A 20,400-nucleotide genomic window follows, 5' to 3' on the forward strand; every position below is an offset into this window, starting at 1 on the left:
CACCTGGACATAGCAGCTGAATATAACTGACAGTGAGGGTGCTGGTCCTCAAAGCATTTTTTACAGACTTCACTGACAGCACCTCTCCTGAGACTGCTTGAAGGACATGATCACACATTCCAGCTTGGTGAAGGAATGGGCACATCCTTTTCTAGACATTATTCAGCCTGGAAGTCCCAGTTCACAAATGTTTTTTATGCATTGCCACGTCTAGAAAAGTTGCAGGGAGAAGCAGAGCAAACTTGTCTGAGAACAACGAAAGGGAACAATGAGTGATTCTCTGTGGGGCACCAGGAGCTGCAAGGAGAAAAGGGAAGGAAATAAGCTGAGAGGGGGAATAAATATCCCTAAGATCTGCCTTTAGATAACTTGGAATTTGTGTAGTTGTCAATTAGATATTACACACAGTTACAAGTTATTTGATTGCCTTACCATGTGGAAGGTAGTTGTTTTCTACTGACTGCCTCATATTGTGTGTCTTGAGGCATGTCTGACATAAGAAACCTCTGTGTTACATAAGACATAAGAAACTTCTGTGTTACAGAAAAAATATTTTTTTGATGATAGACCACTGTTTTGGGAAGTGGTCATGCTGTGACATCGAACCTGGCCTTTTGGTTTGATCATGGTGTGGCCAGGTAGAATAAAAATAGAGTGTGATGGAGAATTGCAATGACTTCTGCAGCAATGTTACAGTAGGTGTGTTTGAATAATTTGTCTTTTTAATGAGAATGCTTTTATGCTTTTCTCCAGAAACTTGTTTTAAAGCCAGTCCTGTGTTTACAGCTGTTTTGCTATTTAAACAGCGAATGCAGTGTTTCCCCTCAAAGAGAAATGACTCTATTGTTCTGGTGGAACATACACTCACAGTCAAACTAAGAAGTGACTCTGCCTTATTGAACTTGGAGGTTTCCTTGTTGTTTATAGCTGTTGGGAAATTCCAGCCAAAATCCCATGTACTTGGAAAACACCAGTGCCACCCTGATTTTGTTTCCCTCTTTGTTGTATTGTCCTAGCCAAGATTGTTACATAAATACTCAAGAGATTATTATAGAAGGGACCTAAAGTTCGTTATGTTGCCACCAAATCTTCAATTTCATGTGTGTTTTACTCAGCACAAATATGGGAAGTCAGGACAAAATTTAATGACAGGATTCTACCACTCTGCAGTACATAAGCACAGAAGGAGTTGTATGAAAACTGGGGCAACAGTAGCTAGAAAAAAAATTCCTTTGCAGTTGTTGCATGAGTGAGGAGTGCATGTGAGCCTGGATGAATCCAAACTCCCTTGTTTGGAAGAGAAGAACATTCTTTTTCTGACTGATGTTAATGGTTTGGGATGCTAATATAGTTGAATCTCAGGATTTTAAGAAGGGGCTTCTGTCCTGTCTGCCAGATGAACAGAAACGCTCTCCACAGGTTGCAGGGTAAATGCTTTTTTGTAGACTTGAATTAGATTAACCAAAGAGATGGCAGAGCAATTGATGTCTTGCAGGAAATCTCATCACCCACGGGAAGCAAAAGGTAACTTGCTGGGGAGAAATGTCTTGTCCCTGTACCCCTAAAGACACCAAACACTGACAAGAGGAACATGTGTAAACAGTGTTTACAGAGGTCTCCCTAATCTTATATTTTGGATAGGCAAGGCACTTGCTATTTAGTGTAGCTGCCTGTTGGGGCAAAGGATATCTTTACTATATGAAAAAAAAGAGTATCTGGGATATTGCAGAACCAAGTATTTGTATAGCATTGCAAAGAATTAATTTGGGTTTTCTGAATGATTTTATCTTTCCTTCCTTCCTTCCTTCCTTCCTTCCTTGTATTCCTTGTCCCACCCAGTCTCTTCCAGTTTCCTGTTTCTAGTTTATTTATAGCTTAATGTAATAGGTGGATTTTAAACAAGTGCCTTGGGAACTAGATAGAGAAAATCCCCCTGAGTTATTGAAAAATCACATTTCATATATGTAGGTATTAAGGAGTTGTGTTTGGTTGCCTTTAGCAGAGAGGTTCAAAGTGTTTGTGTAGAGAAAAACTTCATAACCCCCCTCCAAGGTAGAGTTGTAATAGAGGAATAAGAAAGTAGATGTACAGATGCTTTTGACTCCTCAGGTAGCTCTGCAGCCTCACTCAAAACAGATTTTAGCAAGCACAGGAAGTGTGTGAGTGTTCACAAGCAGCAGCTGACAGATTCCTGCAATACACTTCTGGATTTGGTCTGTGGTAGGAATTTTTGCTGCCTTCACAGCTTTTGTCCATCGAGAAAGGAGATTTGAGCTGGGGCAGCCACCAAGCTGCTGTCAGCAATGATTTGCACAGAGGCAGCTTCCCGTGGTTTCAAGCTGGGGCTCATGCACGCTAGTAATCATAATTACAATATTTAGCTCAAACACGGTGCTTTTAAGATGGGTATCTAACAAGCCTTTTTAGGGGATGGAGGGATACCAGTAGCTCCTCAACATGTCTTAATTTTTGCAACAGCTACAAACCATCGTGGGGCAGAAAGGGAAAGAAGGTGAACAGATCTTGTGTTGCTGTGCCTCCTCCAGCAAGTCTGTCCCTGTTGTTATTCCAGTGTCCAAAGGGAACAGGAGCTGAACCATGACTGTTTTTCTGCAGGAGAAGCTGGGTACACGCTGGCCTCCTGAATACAAAAATGAAGTTTCATACTGTTTCCCTTGAATGGAAACAGCATGACGTGAGCGTGGAAAGAGTGGAACAGTATGTTAAGGGAAACAGGACTGAAAGGAGAGAACAGCTGACTCCAGGGGCTGAGCAGATCTGCCCCTTCTGCTTCACTGTGGGTTTGTTTTCAGCTCAGACCATCTTGGGTCTCACAACACATCTCCACAGCTCTGGGCTGGAAAATGAAACAACTGCAAGGAGGTTGTTCCTTCTTCCTGAAGCAAGCTTCGCAGCCTGTGGGAAATGGAAGCTAAGGCTGAACTTCAAAACAAGCTGAAAGTACTCAGATGCTGAAGTGCAGAGTGAAGCTGTTCAATAGTCAGATTTGGAACAGAGCCCTGAAAAAAACCTGCAGTTATGACTAATCCATTTTTAATGTGTGTGGTTGTAGGTAAAATCACTTCTTTAAAAGATCATTTCTCTCCCTGTATTGGTTACAGTTCCTTACCATCATTTTAGATAAATGATGTGTTGACACGTGAGTTCAGTTACAGATGGACTGCAAGGACAGAAGTATTTCTGATGCTAGAGAGGCTCTGGCTGAGCTGCTGGGGAAGGGGAGAAATGATACAAACAGGATATTCAGTGTCAAGCTGCAGCAGCACCCTGAGAGACCCACCCAGGGGCAGGCACTTGAATGCTTACTCTCTCCGGCAGCCAAGTTAACTGAGGAAGCTTGACATAATAGTTGGGTGTAGAGCCCTGTTTGTGCAGGGACGAGCTCAGGCGGTGACATTTTAGAAGTGAAACAGTCTGAAATGGAAACTTTTAGTTGCACTGAACAAGTCTATGAGGTACCACACAGTTTTACAGGGTAGACTTTAGGTGCTTTTGTTTTGTGCTCGAATTGTCCCAGCCTTGCTTGCTGGTCCCCTTGCAGGGATCCATCAGTGCTGTCACAGAGGCAGTGATGTTAACACACTGCTGTAGGGGGATCTGTGACACTGTGAATGTCCTGGGTGTTGTGAGCCCAACACTTACAGACTTTGCAGTCTTATAATCAGTAAAGATGTGAATAGGAGCATGAAGTCACTGCAAGCACACATTGACTGTGGTGGGGAACAGCAACGGAGACTGTTTAGGCAGGTAGAAAAGAGCACAGCAAATCCAACTGTGGTGGGATCTACTCAAAGACTCCCTCAGTCTGTGGTGTGGTGACAGAGCCTGTAGTGACACGCAGTGCACTGAGGGTGAAGGCTGCTCCCCATGGTGTGTGTGTGTATCTGATATCCAGGAACAAAAGCGGTTGGTGTTTCCTGGTGTACACTGGAACATGGTTCAATGTGATAGAGCAACGGGGAACTCCTTGCTGGCTTCTTGCCCTCTGCAGATTCCTTCTGAATTAAGTGCTGACCTTTAAAGCCAAACCTGCTTCTTCAGTTTCTCATTGTTTAAATTCTGCACTGAAGCTTGAGAAACAAGTCTGTGAAGCTGCAGGATTTTTTTAAAGCTCTAATTGGTAAAACGCATAATAGGTTGGAAGGAGTCTGAGGGAGAGAATCACCAAATGGAAACTATTTTACAGATCTGGTGCCTTTTATTTTTTATTTTACTCCATCCCACAACAGTGTGGGCTTGTGTGGTGCTGGGCTTAAATCAGCACTAAAAAATGGTTAATATTAAAGACTGGTCCCTAACCCTCTCCTGCTGTTAAAGGGCACCTCTGCCTCTTGATCGAAATACCATCTTGTTTGCCCTCAGTGATTTGGAAACCCAAAGCTGTGCTCCTGCAGCCAGGGTTTTGTACTAGAACACTGCAGCTGCTTGGCATCAGCAGGAGTTTGGAGGTGAGAGAGGTGAAAACCATTATCCTGACTAAAAATCTGGAGGTATTTAGGCAGAGAGGCTGTGATGGAAGAACCTCTTTCCCTTTTTGAATGTTTTTAACATTACCATTGCTTCAGCTGCGTTTTCACAGGATTCCTCCATTTCTCATTCAGGCAGATTCTGACATTTGATGCAGATTATGAAGTGCTGGCCAAAGGGCAGCTGGAATTGGGGCTCAGCTCTGGGTGGGAGGCAGCAGCTGTCCTGTGCCAGCGAGAGGCCTCAGCACAGTGCTTCGGGATCTGCAGGTGGGACTTGCATGCAACGTGAATATTTTTGGTTCCATCACAAGGCTTAATTTTTCAGAAGCACCAAGAGGTTCTTCAAGGCTGTGAGAGCCTAAAGCCTTGGATTTCTCCTTCCTCATCTGCCTGCTGGCACGCACAGCCATGTTGTCCCATTTACAAGGCATTTGATCTGTCAGTGACTCATTCCCAGGCTCGCTATCTGCACCAGCAAGGTGCTTCAGGGCTGAGTCGCACCCATGTATCAGCCCTGTTACTGTACCCTGTTATCAGCTACTCTTTTCACTCCTGGGGTGCTCCCGGCCTTTGATCTGTTCCCGAACTGCAGCAACAGCTTTTCTTGTTTTTTAATGCTTCATTACACTGTGCAGGGCCATCAGCCCTCCCTAAATGCTGCAATCTCTGCTGCCTGGCGCTGCTCTCACAAGTACATCCAGGGTTTTTCTTGAAAGCATGAAATAAAACTTATTACCCTCAGCCTTCAAACAATCATGGTGGAAATCAGTTTGCTTTAAGATGGCAATTTCCATCAGACACTACCTGGCGGTGTAATGATATGGTTAATTATTCCCTTGCTTCTCCCTGCTGCATTTAGCCGTTGCTTTTAAAAACCTATGGAGCAGAGGCTGTTTACTTCATCCTTACAGCACCTGGTGCTGTGGGCTCTGACCAGTCTGTAAATCCTGATACTGAGCAGTCCTGAATCCTGTCTTCCAGCAGAAGTCCCTTTTTGCTGGCCAGGCTGGATCTAGTTTAATTTGAGGCTGATTCTGTCAAAGCTAGAGACCCCAGTGGAAAGAAAGGTGCTCTGTGTGCTGAAGGACTGAAAGAGCTTTCTGTGTTTTACAGTCGATTTTTTTTTTTTTTAGAGTGGCAAATGGGCAAAGGCAGAGACACACGATAATTTAAAATGTATTTGCTTAAAATCAACTAAATTCATAGTAATTGTGGAAGAAACCAGTAGCAGCACCTGAGCTTATTCTGCTGGAGATGGTGCTTATCAGATGACCTAGCAAGACCTTGCTGGCTTGTAGGATTTGGGGCAGAAACTCCAGCATAACAAGCACATTCCTCAGAGAGCCTTCTGAGCAGCCAGTTCCTGCTGATGTGGTTGCAGATCAGTGGTCCAACTCGTTTTGTCCCTGCACTCAGGGGTGGGCCTTGGCTGCGCTGTGGGGTGGAGGACAGACAGTCAGATGGACAGACAGACGGACAGAAGTGTTTGCTGCACTAGCTCATGCACAGGGAAGGCTGTGGCTGCGTCTGCTCACGGGGTCCAGCCAAGTGGCACAGCCCTGATCTGCAGCACGTCCCAAACGCTGGAGTCCTGACCACGGCGCGCCGGTCCTGGTGTGATTTAAGTGATGAATCCCTCTCCTTCCACTGGCCAGGTTGGGCTCGTTTTGTTTGTGCCTTGAAACCTCTCCTCCCCCCCATGCTGTGATCTGTGCCAAACTGTTTGGCAAGTTAAAAGCTCTGCCTGCTGCGTGGGCAGGAGAAGGACACAGCGTGGTGCAGAAAATATGTGAGATGTGGTCCAGGCTTGTGGGGAGGACAAGGCGAGGACCTGAGGCGTCATTTGTGTGCTCAGCTCATGACTTGCCCAGCCTGTTTCACAGACTTGTAACTAATGATCCTTGACTGTGTTTCAGGCCTGGCCTATAGTCACTAATTGTCAATGTCCTGGGGCTTCTCCCAGGTTTTAATTGTCCCTATTAAAATGATGGATGTGGGAAGAAAGGACACGCTGGAGAAAGGTGGCAGTGTTTTTGCTGCTGCCATTGTCATTATCAAGGCTGTCATTAAAGCTGCTTATTGGCATTTGCCTTCCTGTGAAATGTGCAGGTGAGCTATTTATAAATGTGCAGAGAGATTTTACATCTCTAGCTTGTGCTCTGATCTAAGAGTAATCCTCACCAGGAGAGGAGAATCTGTCCAGTACTGCAAAGGAGGTTAGTGGCAGAGCTGGAAATAATCCACCACTTGTGAGCCTCAGGGTTGCCTGTAGGATGGGGTGGATTTCTGGGGGCAGGTGAGGAAATGGAGAAGCAGCACGTTGTTTCCCCGCTAGCTCTGTCTGTTCCAGCGTGATCTCCCATCCTCAGGGCAGAGAGAAGCACTTTTCCTGCTGCACAGCCCCCTCTCCTGTTTTCTGCTATTCCACACAGCACAAGCACTCAGCTCTCTCCTGGGCTGCATCCAACCTTAGCCTTCACTCGCTTCTACTTTTCCTTTCTGGAGCAGATTCACCCTGGTTTTCAGGAGGGAATGACCCTTTTCCTGGAGCAGGCCAGTCACAGGCATGCAGGAGTTAGTGTCTGTACTTCTCAAAAATTCTTCTGAAAGTAGATACAGCTATTTGCTTCCATTATTCCTCTCCTGCAAGCTGCAAATGACCTCCCCTTTTAAAGCATGCAGTTTCCTGAAGAGCAAGATTAATGTAGCAGGATTATTAGTGCATCTGATTGTCTTTGACCTTTCCACATGAAGACTTGTTGGTCTAATAACAGAATAATAACAGACTTATTATATAACAGAGAAGCTTCTCAGCCTGTCCTGAGTGGGAACATAATTCTTCTTCCTGACTCCTAGGTGTTGTGATATTGTCTTTTCTTGCCTTCATAAGCTTTTTTGGAAATATATTCAGCTTAAGAATGCTGATTAATGTTATTTCCAGAAAAATATTCTTTCATACCTATTATGAAGTTTCCCTGTTAACATCAGTTTGATGTGAAACTTTAGTAATCCCAGGAGCTGGAATTTGATGATCCTTGTGGATCCCTTCCAACTCAGAATATTCTGTGATTCTGTGATTTTATGTAGTTGAGGGAAATTATCTACCTTTGAGGCTTACATCTCAACATCCAAAAGGCTCAGGTGGGATCACACAGACACGGATGCATCCCAGCAGCCTAACTGCTGTAAGAAGGTCAATGTGATGTGGCTGTGCTCAGGAACCGAGATCATCTCCTTGAGATCTCCTGGCCTGCTGGCTGGATCTGCAGGACACACTGCCCTCCCTCGGCTGTGGATGGGCTGTGGATCTGGGCTGAGGAACCTGCCTTTCCTGAGCACCCCTGTGGCCAGGGGAAGATTACTGGAGCCGGGTAGTGCTGTGATTTATAAACTCAGTCACAGGTGCAGACTTTGTAGGTGATTCCAACATTCCCTCCAGGAGTTCATGACAAGATTTATGTGAAGCTTCAGTACTGTGTGAAATCAACTGTGAGAAAAATAGCTAAGGAGAGATTTTATCGTTGTACGCAAGAAAGTGATGTAAGAAACCACAGAAATCTGCTAGACTGATTCTTGAGCATGCAATGGAAGACTTTCATCTGGTTTCGCTTATAAATGAGAGTTTTATGTAAATGTTAGAAAATCATAATTATGACATAAACTTTTCAGAGAATTTGTACTTCCAGATGTAATGGAGATGTGGGAGCAATCTGGGAACAGAGACTTGTTTGAAAGAGACGTCTCTGACTTACCCCATTTGAGGTTATGCTCACTCAGAGCCTGTCCCTGGTGCTGTGATTCAGTGTCAGGCTGAGCTCTGCACTGGTCCATACAGGTATTCTAACAATTGGGATGTAATGGTCCCACATTTTCCCATTTCTGCTACTTCTTCTTCTTCTTCCTGAGAAGAAATGCCTTCTGTCTCACTAGACCTCCCTGCCACTGCTCCTCCATCCTTCCTTTTTGGGCAGTGACCTCAGTGTTCTGTAGTTTTGTGACATCTTCTTTGGGAGTTTGCCATGCAGAGAATGCTCACCTGTACTAGGGGTGATGTCCTGACTCCCATTCTGGTGAGGAAGCAGCTGTGTGAAAGTGGGAAGTTCCTGCCTCCATCTCCAGCCTTGGTGCTTCTCCCTGTGCCCTTGCACACTCACTGCTGGCTCTCAGCTGCTCCGTGCTGGTGCTGCCTGGCTGTGCCAGCGTAAGGGAAAGGCACTCTCCAAGCCTGGGATCATTCTGAAACTCACTTGCTATCTTTCTAGTGATTTACAATTTCTGAGGTTGGGCCTCTGAACCAGAACTTTATTTAAAACTGTAATGAAAAGGAAAACAATCAGAGAGGTGTGGGTTCTTTTTCCTTTTTCTTTTTCTTTTTCTTTTTCTTTTTCTTTTTCTTTTTCTTTTTCTTTTTCTTTTTCTTTTTCTTTTTCTTTTTCTTTTTCTTTTTCTTTTTCTTTTTCTTTTTCTTTCTTTTTTTTTCTTTTTTTCTTCTTTCTTTTGCTTTTTCTTTTTCTTCTTTTTCTTTTGCTTTTTTCTCCTTCTTCTTTCGTCTCCTTCTTCTCCTTCTTCTCCTTCTTCTTCTCCTTCTTATTTTTCTTTTTCTTCTTCTTTTTCTTTTTTCTTTCTTTTCCCCGGTACAACCAGGTAGGATTTGAAGACAGCCTGGGATTGCTGCTGACAGGGGACACTGTAGTGGGCTGGGCTTGTGCAGCTCCGGCTGTCGGTGCCAGCCTGGTCAAGCCCCTAGGTAACCTCGGGGAAGTCCAGACAATTTGATTTGCAGTTCTCACGCCTCAGCTTGACCAAACCCATACCCTGACCTTAGAGCTGCGGGCAAGATCAAAATGACTTAGCAACGGTTGTTTATTCACTTCCACGAGTCAATCCCGTAACTGGGAGATAGGGAAGGTGGTTCCCCGGGCGGGAGCCCTGCCACCGCGGCTGCTGTGGCTGCTGCCACCAGAGGACACTCTTGGATAGTCTATGGATCCTTCCCAGCACGGCAGGGCGCTTTCCCGCTCCGGTTGGTGTCAGCTTCATCACCCCGCAGTCCCAGCCCCAGGCTCCCTGTCTCCCTCCGTCTGCGAAGCGCGCTGTCCTTGGCGCTCCTCGCTCTGGCTCTGGTTCCTCTGGAGCTGTTCCCTGCAGCCCCGACTATCCATTTCCCTCGGGCAGTTTTATCGCCCAAGGTCACCGTGTTGCTGTATCTGGTGCTTTGCTCAGTCTCTGTCCCCAGGGGCAGGTAGCCAAGTCACCAATTTGCTGGAAGTGTGTCAAGGACCTGCTCGGAGCTGCAGCACTTGGCACGCTCAGGACCAAGAGACATAACCCAGACACAACCTGCCCTGATGTTTGGAAGCACTCGGAGTAGAGATTTGGGTATGGGCCTGTTTAGGAGATTAAGTTCAGTCTGGGTTCAGATCACTCCAGTTCTCCATGTTAAAAAAAATAAAAGCTTCTATAATTCTATTCCCTGTAATAAGCGTGAAGTGTAAGGTTCATTGCTTTTGAAGTTAGTGCCTTGATGGATTGTGCAATAAGACTGACATGTCCTTACTTGCTTGAAATAAATAATAATAAAAAAAAGGTGTCAGATTGCTTTTTCAGATGGAAAGAGGCATTCTGTAAGGAGCCTGAGCAGGTGGGTGCATGAGTGTTGTGGTTCTCTTCCTTCTGAGAAAAGCAAGTTGGGTAATTTGTGTGTTAAAGTGCCTCCTCTCAGGGAAGGTCACTTAGGGAGGGCAGCATCCGTTGCTGCTGGGAAGAGGTTTCTCTCAGCATCCCACCCCAGGAAGAGCAGTTTCTCTGTGCTGGCTCTCATACAGGCAGCCTTGGAGAGAAGGGAATGGAGGAGAGAGTGTGAGCCTTGTCTGGGGCTGGTCACTCATGGTGGCAAAAATGGATTTTGCTCCTTACAAAGGCAGGGCTTCCTTAGGTCCAAATTCAAATGGACAAAACCACTCTTGAGTCTCAGTTAAATGTGGCTGGAACTTTGCTTGGGACCTGCCTCAGTGCTGGCTGCCCCTGGCTGCAGCTACTCTTGGCCTTTGGAGCCACCTAGCAAAGTGATGGAGAATTGTCCCTTCTCCAGGAAGCGCAGAAACATTTTTCAGGACCTCATTCTGAGTGTAAAACTGCTTGGTCTGTAAGAAGTTTTGGGATTATTATCATTTTGGAAAGGATGTTCCTTATTTTCTAGGATCCCCCAAGGCATGAGATATCTCCTGATTTGCATTGTTGCCTGAAGATCAGGACAGTGTTGTTACCATCCACTGTTCTGTCTTTCACTGCTAACACACAGGTTTAGAGGAAATATAATTCTGTATCTCTGCTCATGTCACTTGGCATAGTTGCCTTGAATTCAGACTTTAGTCCACCTAAGAATCTGGTCCATCTTGGACACACAGGATTTGTGTGTTTGTAGTTTGTTGTAGTGTAGTGTTTATGTAGTGGTGTTTCTCCAAACACCTTTGCCAAATGCTAATATTGCACCAGAGAGAAAATCCATAGTAGTTCTTTGGTGAGAACCAGCGTGCTGAAGAACTCCATGTCTTGTGCTTAGACCAACAGGGCTTCAAGCACCTCTGGGAAGTGTTTTTAGGCGTCAGTTTCCTTTCTGTTTGGGAGATGTTCTCTTCAGAAAGTGCCTGCAACAATTACTGTAGGAGAATTTCAGCTCATGAGTGCTTTTATACTTGAAGTGTTAAAAAAAAATGAAGGTGATTTTAGAAATTAAGAGTAAAAATGGTCTGGCATTCAAGTGATGTTTGAGGATGAATGTGGTGTAGGCAGTGTTCCCTATTCCCCAGTAGTATGTCAGGAGGCAGGAGGCAGCAGTCTCTGTTAATTATGCTTATGGTGAGCAGCCAGTGCTTCAGCTGGGACTGACTGTGCTGATTATGATTGATTGAAATTCCAGTGAAGGCTCAATCTCAGTGTGTCTTCTCAAAGTATGCTGAGAAGATGATAACAATTAATTAAAGTTTTATAGTCTTCATGGTGCTTTGTCCCTTGTGACAGTAGAAGCATTTCTGTAATCCAGAGCATGCTGGATTATTCCTAGAACATTTATTTCCTAAAGAGTATTTTTACTCAGAAAACTGTTTCAAGTCACTGGAAGTGAAACTTTCCTGCAAAGCCCCAGATTTCATGCTCATGTGGCAACCTGGAAATTGATGGAAAGAAAAGGAAGGTGCTGAAACTCATAAGAGAAGCGCCCCTGCTTCCTTGCATCCCACATTGCTTCCTGAAGTGGCCAAGGTGTTTGGCAGGGCCTCTTGGCTCTCACAGAGACATTGAAGGGTCTCCATGTCACTGAGGTTTAGGCCATGTGTTGGAAAGGCAGTTTCCTCCTGTAGTTAAAGAAGAAATAGATAGTCTGATGTGAGAGTGTCTGCTCTGAGGATAAACTTCTCTGGAGAGTTTTCTTGGAGTTAGAAACCATGCTGTGGAAGACAGGCTGTTTTTTAAAGTAATGCTTTTTGTCTGAATTGACCTATTGCAAGTATCTTTGTAAACATGTGCAATATAGAGAGAAAGAGAGACCAGGGCCTCATGGCTGGGATCTGGGGCAGAGGAGCAGGAGGACACCAGGGATCTGCTTTCATGGAGCAAGCACATGGAAACCCCTCACTCTGAGCCTCAGTTTCTCCCTTTGCCAAGAGGGAGATTTGGTAAGAGATCCTGCCTTGCAGGATGATTCCCACAGTGTGGCATCAGCATCTCTGTAACAGGGCCCCAGCAGAGCAGCTCTTGCATTAAGATGTGATTTAAATTATTTAGGGTGTTGTCATGTGATCACAACTGATTGAGTTCCTGTGGCTTCACAAGTTGCCATCTGTTATCATCCCCATTATGAATTATGCATTAGCTTAAATCAAGGCTTAAACCAGAGGAGTTTAAACAGAGTCCTCACACAGTGATACCATAAAACTGTCTTTAGGGTGTTAGTACTGGATCCAAAACACTGCAGCCACACGAGAGAGCATGCTGGTTTGGTATCAGCTCTCTCTGCTGGTTCAGACCATCCTGGAAGACTCCCTTGTTAGTGGTAGGATTTATCTGGGCCAGGTGTCACCTGCCTCCTTTGTGATGCAGGCTCATAAAACTGGTCAAAATTCCATTGCCTGTGTTCTGGCTAAGTGGACAGAAATGAGACCACAGTCCCACAGCAGAGCCCCAAAGATCTCAGGATTCTGTGGTCAGGGAGTTGCTGCTGAAGGCACAGTGGCCACATGCCAAATTGTTGGCTGGCTGGATGTGAGGCTTTGGGAAGCTGTTGGCTTTGGAAGTGCCACGAGCCCTCCTGTAAAACCTGTCAGTTTATGCATGTGCAGTGGTGTCAAAGTGGCCATTTGCAGTAAAACACTTCAAGACCAACTCAGACATTCATCAGAGTCCTCTGGCCTGGAAGTGTCGTGGTCTGAAAGTGGCTTCCTTCAGACCCAAGCAGTGAAATCTTTCCCTTTTGATTGTGTAGCTTATATTGGGTCTGCATCTAGGGCTTGCTGTCCTTCCAAGGGTGTGATTCCCTGATGTTCCATCCTCTCTCAAGCCACATTTAGAGGCCAGGCTTTTTCTGCCCGTGCTACACCAACACAAGGCAGCCCAGGGTGATGGGGCAGGCTTGGCTCTCACTGCAGCCCTGGGGGATGCTGAATTTATCCACATTTGCTGGGCAGCAGATTGGGTCAGTGACCTTGTTCTGATGCAGAGGCAGGCAATTTATTACCATCCATTTGAGATCCTATAAAATAAACAGTTCTCTTTGTGGGAACAGGCATCAGAGATTACTGTAGCTAAATCAAGACTTGCTTGGCGAGTGTGTGCAGTAGGGAACGCAGAAAATTCATGGCATCCCCTGAAGCCAAGTGCTTTCACATAGATTGTGTGGCTGTCCTAGGGAGGGCCACTGGGATCTGTGAGCCAAGCAGGATGGATAGGCAGGGAATGAATGTCTCCTGGCATTAGCAGTGGTTGCCATGATAATTTCTGTTTGAATTTTTGGGTCATAAATCTGTTTGTGTCTGCAAGGACACTTCCAGTGGCTCCAGCTTTATCCTAGTGTTGGGAGCTATTTTTCTACAGCTGGAGGGTGCTTGTTCCATCAGCTGGCACCAGGACTGACTCTGGCTCCTGGTTTCTGCCCTTGGATATCTGAGGGCAAAAATCTTTTGGCTTCAGAGGGAGTTGCTCACACAATGTCCCTTCTAGAAATAGAACTGTGTCCCTCCTCTTTAAAGCAGGGCCAGATTCTCTGTCTGAATCTTAATACGTAAAGCCTTTCCCCTGGGAGGGAGCCAGCCTTCTTTTTTCTCCCAAATTCACAAGTGTCCATACCTCTTGCAGTATTACAGAGGGCTGAACAGTCTCTTCAACTGAGACAGGAATTTGGAGTATTTCTTAACCTCTTTTGGAAAGAGGGTGGTGGATAGGACAGCGATAGTGCCTGTGTTGAGGTTTTTGTAAACAGAGCTGGTGATACCAGAGATGATCTTTAATATTTTGTCTCTGTGACTTTGCAGTTGGGAGGTGAAGGGAAAGAATGGTGAAGCTCTGTGTCCTGGCTGACCAAAACCATGACACTCTGGATGCTGGGACCATAACGGGTCAGGAAGAAAGGAGTAAGAAAGCAAAGGAGAAAGAGTTGGGATTTAGTGTGGACCACCAAGATGGGAGAAAAGTGAGACAAATTTTTGGACTAAGACTTAAATTTCTCCAAACCAGAGGGTGCCTGAGGGAGACAGGGAGGGAATGGTTATGCAATGTCACCCTCAATCATGCAAAGGCAAAGTACTGGACAAAGGGATTGCCTTAGATATATTGCAGTTGGAGCCTGGTAGAACATTTGATGCAGGGTCTTACAAGATCTTGCCCTCCCTCTGAGGTTGTTTGGCTTGTTTTGAATAGGAACTCAGTTGTGTGGATTAGTAGAAATGACAAATGATTCGTGGCTCTGGTCATGCAGATTTTCAACCAATGTGACTGATGAAAGTTTTTGAATAATCCATTTCACTGAGGGCTCCTCCTGTGCATTAGCAAAGCAGTAAAAAGCATTTTAATGACAGTTTTAGGTGCAATGTTTTTCGAACGTTACTGAGTACCTTGTACGTGAAGCATGGCAGAAAACAGGAAGTTTGGTCATTTTGGTGGGAAAGTGATGGAATGTTAGAGGAGGAAAAGTAGTTTTTCTATATGAGAGAAACATCTGAAAGCAAAATTCTTTAGGAAGGAGGAACCCTTAAAGCCTTAGTGTGAGAGACAGCAAAGTGAGCCCTTGGGTGTGTGTGACAGACTGACAGCAAGATAACTGGAGTGGGGCTATTGGACTGGGACTGGGAAAAGTGGCATGGCTCCTTGGAAATTACAGAGATTTGGCAGTTTATCCCTGCTGAAGATACAGCTTGTGTAGAATTTACTGACAAGAAATTAGCAATGAAATGGTTTGAAATCAGAGCTGAAAGTATGAGGGACGGGTTAAATAAATCTACTTGCCCCCACTTTTTAAAGACTGGAGTGTGCTTATTGCAGCCGAGAGGAGAAGGAGAGAGGCTATGCAGGAGCCTGCCAAAATCTCCGTGGTGTGAGAGTATTACTGAGCAGTGTGGGAAGACTTGGCACACTTGAAAGGAAGTGGAGTATGGCACTAAAGCCCATTCCTTGGGAGTAAGAGGGCTGGCTGGGAGGCAGGCTGGCTGACCAAATCTATCTTCCTACCTCGTCCTAGCATCACAGCCAGTCCATTCCAGGACATAATTGGGTGGTCAAAAGTTACTTTTGAAAAGACTTAGTTTTGTATCTTTGTTCCTGTCTTTGGGATTTCATTCCCTAAAAACAACTATCAGGTTGTTGAAGGCTGCATTTGTTGAGCAAGGAGTAAGCAGCTGGGTTTCAAACACTCACTGAGCTGGTCCTTCAGGCAACTCTTTGAGAATTTTGCACCAAAGGAAAAGGAGAGAAGAAAGGAGAAAGTGGAAGGGAGTGTTTATATTGAAATCTTTATTTAAATCCAAAAGCCTAGAGCAAAGCATCAAAATATAGAGTGCCTCATACAAGCCAAGACAGGGAATAGAATTTCCATTTTATTCCAGATGAGAAGTAGGTCTTGTTATAAAGAGGGTTGGGTGACAAAGCTAAATGTAATTTAAATTTCTATTCCAATCTATTTTTAATTATTCATGTGTAGATTCTTTTGTAGGGTTAACAAGGAATTTGCCAGGAGCCAGGCCACAAAGGCTTGAGTCGTAGTTTTCCAGCAGACATCCTGAAAATACACTGTCACAGGCAATCAGTGTCCTTGGGGAGGTGGCCTGTTAGCAGGGTGTTTACTAATTGGGATCATTCCACATTGGATAATTGTTTGTGACACCCACGCTGATTGGACCCACAATATCTTCCCATCCTGCAAATGGCCCGTGACAGTTTTGATGAATTTGAGTTTGGAGTGTGAATAAATCCAAGGAAGGAAAGAAGAAATGCTTCCACTGGAAAATACATGTGGAAGAGCAGAGCTGTGCCCTGGGTCAGCCCCCAAGAATGGAGACACATGAGCACACAGGGGAAGGCCACTGATGGGTCTTGTCACGCTTTCTGTTTTTTCCTCTTGTGTTAATTAAGACACTGGAGGAGGACCAGCCAAGCCAGAAAAAAACAGGGAGGACTGGTTTATTTTGCACAGGACAGGGGTGTCCTAACCAAGGACTTTTGGACTTACGGGGAAGCTGCAGATTTGTTGAAATATCTGAATGAGTTCAGATGTGGGTCAGGCCTTGCTGCCAGACAACAGCAAAAGTGTGCCCAGCAAACCAGCAGCTCTCTGGGCTGGGAGCAGTATGTGAGGGTTGTAAATACCATTTTTGCAGAGGAGATACAGAGATTTAAAAAATTTTGTTTCTGGGGGCTGGCTGAAAGGTGTTTGATATCTTTTGATATTATTGACTGATACATGGGTATGTGCTTTATGGCCAGTTCGACAATCACAGAACTGCAAGAGCATTCCTGTCCAGCCCCCTGCTCAAAACGTCTTTGCTCTTCTGTCCCAAGCATTAATTGAACTTTCACGCATTGGACAGAAATGTGGTTGTTGGGTTTTGTCTGGTTTGTATCTGTACTGTACCAAGATGAGCAGGAGAAGCAGCAGGTTTAGGCTTTGCAGTTCAGAGCTCAGAGCTGCAGCTGGGTTCTGTCAACTCCATGCAAGTGAAAGTGCACAGCATTTCCAGATTTCAGAGTAGTGATGAAGTTGCAGGGCTGGTCTCTGGCCATAGATAATGGTAAATATTCTGGGCTTCCCTGCTCCCAAAATGTCCTCAGTGGTCAGTAATTTTTCTGTATGTACTTTAGAGAGACTCTAGGACACTTAGGACTGGACATATATCAGGTCTAAGAATCACTGCTGCAATTCCCATATCCACTGTCTGGACCTTTTGGTTGGGAAGTAAAGAATTAAAGAAGCATTACTCTGTATCAAGCTTGGCAAGCCAGGTAAGCTATTAGTGCTCTTAAGAGAAACTATATCCATGTCCTGGCTAGTAACAGGCTAAAGTAATGGCTAAAGCATAGGAGGCAAGGATTCAAAAGTGTCCAACAGCAAGAGAGTTCATATTCCTGTCCAAAACAAAGGTCAGTCATCCTCTTGATCCAGAAATTGTTCCTGAAGAGAGAGCTCTTCTGCTGCAGTGGTCAAGCTCCAGTCCACAAGCAAATGAAGTTCCAGATGCAAATCGACATGGAAAATTATGAGAAGCCATCTAGGTCTCATTGAACTCTTCATATAATCTCTCATTTCTTCCAGATCCTCCCTGACCAGCCCAGTGTGAGAGGCGTGACATGGAAGGGAGGCTCACTGGGTGTTTTAATGGTGGTCCTTGTAGAAGTAATCATAGTGAGTTGAGTGGTGATAGAATAGAAAATCCCTCTTTTCAATGGTCTGATCCAAGTGGAAACAGTTCTCTGAAGATCTGTCTGGATGCTGCAGAATATTCTCCACAAATTCATCATGCTGGGGCCTGCGGTTGCACTGGATGAGTTCAACAAAGTTTGGCTAAGATAGACATTGGGAGAAAAAACAGTGCCTTGTCCTTGAGGCAAAGCTGAAGGTGCTTCTCAGGACATCAGAATTGTGACATTGAGTAACAGTGCCAGGCCAATTGTGTAGGTTCATTATTTATGCAGGTGTGTTGTTCAATTCCATACGGAATCACCAGTGCAATGAGAGCTGCACCCAGCACAGCACAAACTGGACAGGTGAGTGGAAATGTGCAGGACCTGCGGGAGGAGATCCATTGCCACAGAAAGGCAGGTAGTGCCTGTCAGATATTGACCATTCGACACTCTATTTAAGATCTCCCCAGGGAAACCCTCCAATCAAAGAAGAACTGTATTCCCTAAAATAAAACTTTCCAGGTTTTCTCAGCACCTTTGTTATCGTTGTGTTATGTTGTGCTGCAGTGAGGAAACTTGCCCAGGAGCCATACAGAGAACAAAAAAGTCTAAACTGGAAGTGTCCAGGTGTGCTTTACAGTTGCCCCTTGTATGCAACAAATGGGGTTAATTAACTGTTTGTAAAAATATGCTAAAGGTTTCCCCAGCAGTGAGAGCTGGGATGCTGCTCTGGTCATGCAGCATTTCCCCAAAGCCGGCAGGATCACACAGGAGTGGTGTGGTCCAGCCTTCTGGCTCCTCTCAGCAGATTATGACTTAAATGGGATCAAGGACTCAGACTTTGGAGTGGGAGCACTGGTTACATGAGATGATCATTTTTATGGGTCTTAAGAGAGGCAACCCATCTCCTAAAACCCAGCATCCCGCACATTCACTTAACTCTGATAATCTTCCGGAGCTTTAGGAGATTCACAGGAAAGGGTGGACCTGGAAGGATTCCTGGAGGCTGTCAAGTAAGTATCCAGTGTTTCAATTGCAATGAGCTCCAGTGCATCTTCTGTAAATCTGTTTCAAGCTGTTTTTTCGGGGTCAGTGGAATACAGTATAAATCCCAGCTCGCTCAAGTCCTTCAGGCAGAGAATTTGTGGAATACATATGGAAATACTTTTGCCTGGTGTTCTTTGCTCTGCACCTCTCCCAAACAGAACTTACAATTGTGTTGCAGAATAAAAGGGAAAAACCTCCAAGCCTGGAGTAATGTATACAATTCAATAATACATGAAATTCAAAGCCACACATTAATCACATTCATGTTTAACTTTCAGATTTAAACCCCTGCAGGTTGGCTGCCCTTTGTTCTCCTTAGTGGAAGGGGGCATTCCAGCCTCTCCGCGCAGAGTTCAAAAACTGCCTCGGGTAACAAGTGCAATTGGCTTTTTAGGCCTCATTGTATTCTCCCTTCGGGGCATTGTGTGAAGCTACTGCACAGGTTGGCCCCTTATCAAGCTCTTCAAAGGGAGACAAGTTTGGATAGCAAAGGTTTGGCAGGTCACTGAGAGGGGCTGCTCGAAGGTTCAGGAGGCCAAGACAGGAAAAGTGATGATGCTGCAAGTCAGAATCCAGCTGCATTGGCAGGTCTGGGCAGGAAGGGCAAGTTACACAACAGCCTCTCCTTTCCTCCCGCCATCATCCAGCTTCCAAGCCCCTTGTTTTCATTAGTGTCAGCTCATTTGCAGATTTTTGTGTGCAGGATTTTGGTTGGGAGTGCTTGCCTCTGACATGCCCTTGTGTGTGTTGGATTATTATTAACTGTTCCTGGTGGTTACCTTTGTCCAGGATTCACTCATCCGAGCGCTGCAGCTTCCTTGCCTCTGGCTGTTCAGACCCTCGTTCTCCCTCCCACCTTTCAATCCATTCAAAATGCTGTTGCAGTATGGCTTTATCCCTACCCTTTTCCAGCAGCCTGGCTTTCCAGGGCTCCACACAGGCAAATTAAGCCACAGGGAGCAAAGACTATTCTGCTTCCCTTCAGAAGAGTGCTGCCATAGGAACCTGCCTGCTTGCTAATGCCTACACTGGCCTTGGTGATAAACACCAGTGGGGTGCTGTGGCTAACTGGAGAATGAAATTATTTGCAGTAGCTGATTTGCATTAGGGTTATAGTCTGGGCTGATCCAATCACAGCAAGATGTGGCAGCAGATATATTGGGAGTTGGGCTGTGGCTGCAGATATATTGGGAGTAGCTTTAGGTGGACAAATCTGGGGCTGGTAGCAGTCCAGCTGTGGTATGGTGGGGGTTAAGCGTGTAGTAAAATCCTCACCAAAAGCCCAGTCAATGACAATTAATCTACAATATTTTGGCCATCAGGGAGTTTAAAGTGCATCCACAGAGCTGTAATGACATGTTGTCCAGCTTCCAAGTCATAGAATCATGGTTGGGTTGACAGGAATCTTCCAGATGATCTCATTCCAACCTGCTGCCATGGGCAGGGACACCTTACACTATCCAGGCTTGCTCAGGGCTCCATCCTGGCCTTGAACACTTCAGAGATGGGGCATCCACATCTTCTCTGGACAGTGCCAGTGTCTCCACCCTCACAGCCAAGGATTTCTTCCTAATATCCAATCTAAACCTGTTCTCTGTCACTTCAAAGCCATTCCTCCTTGTCTTGTCATTCCAGGCTCTTATCCAAAGTCCCTCTCCACTTCTCTTGGACCCCCTCTAGGCACTGGAGAGTGCTCTAAGGTCTCCTAGAGCCTTCTCTTCTCCTGGCTGAACGACTCAGTGTGTCTCCATAGGAGAGGTGCTCAGGCCTTGGGTCCCAGTGTGTCAGCCCAGGGAATGTTGTTCTGTCTGAATGGGGGAGACACAGTCAGCATCCCAAGAGTGCTTATAAGCATCCCAGAAAACAGGATATGGAGCAGACAGTTTAGGAGTAAACAGGAGTGACTCGGTGAGACTACCCATCACCAGCCAAATGAGCCTGAACTTTGAAGTTAAATGGTCTGAATTCCAGAGAGTCCGAA

Source organism: Anomalospiza imberbis, chromosome 9, assembly GCF_031753505.1.
Source record: "Anomalospiza imberbis isolate Cuckoo-Finch-1a 21T00152 chromosome 9, ASM3175350v1, whole genome shotgun sequence".
Lineage (NCBI taxonomy): Eukaryota > Metazoa > Chordata > Aves > Passeriformes > Viduidae > Anomalospiza > Anomalospiza imberbis.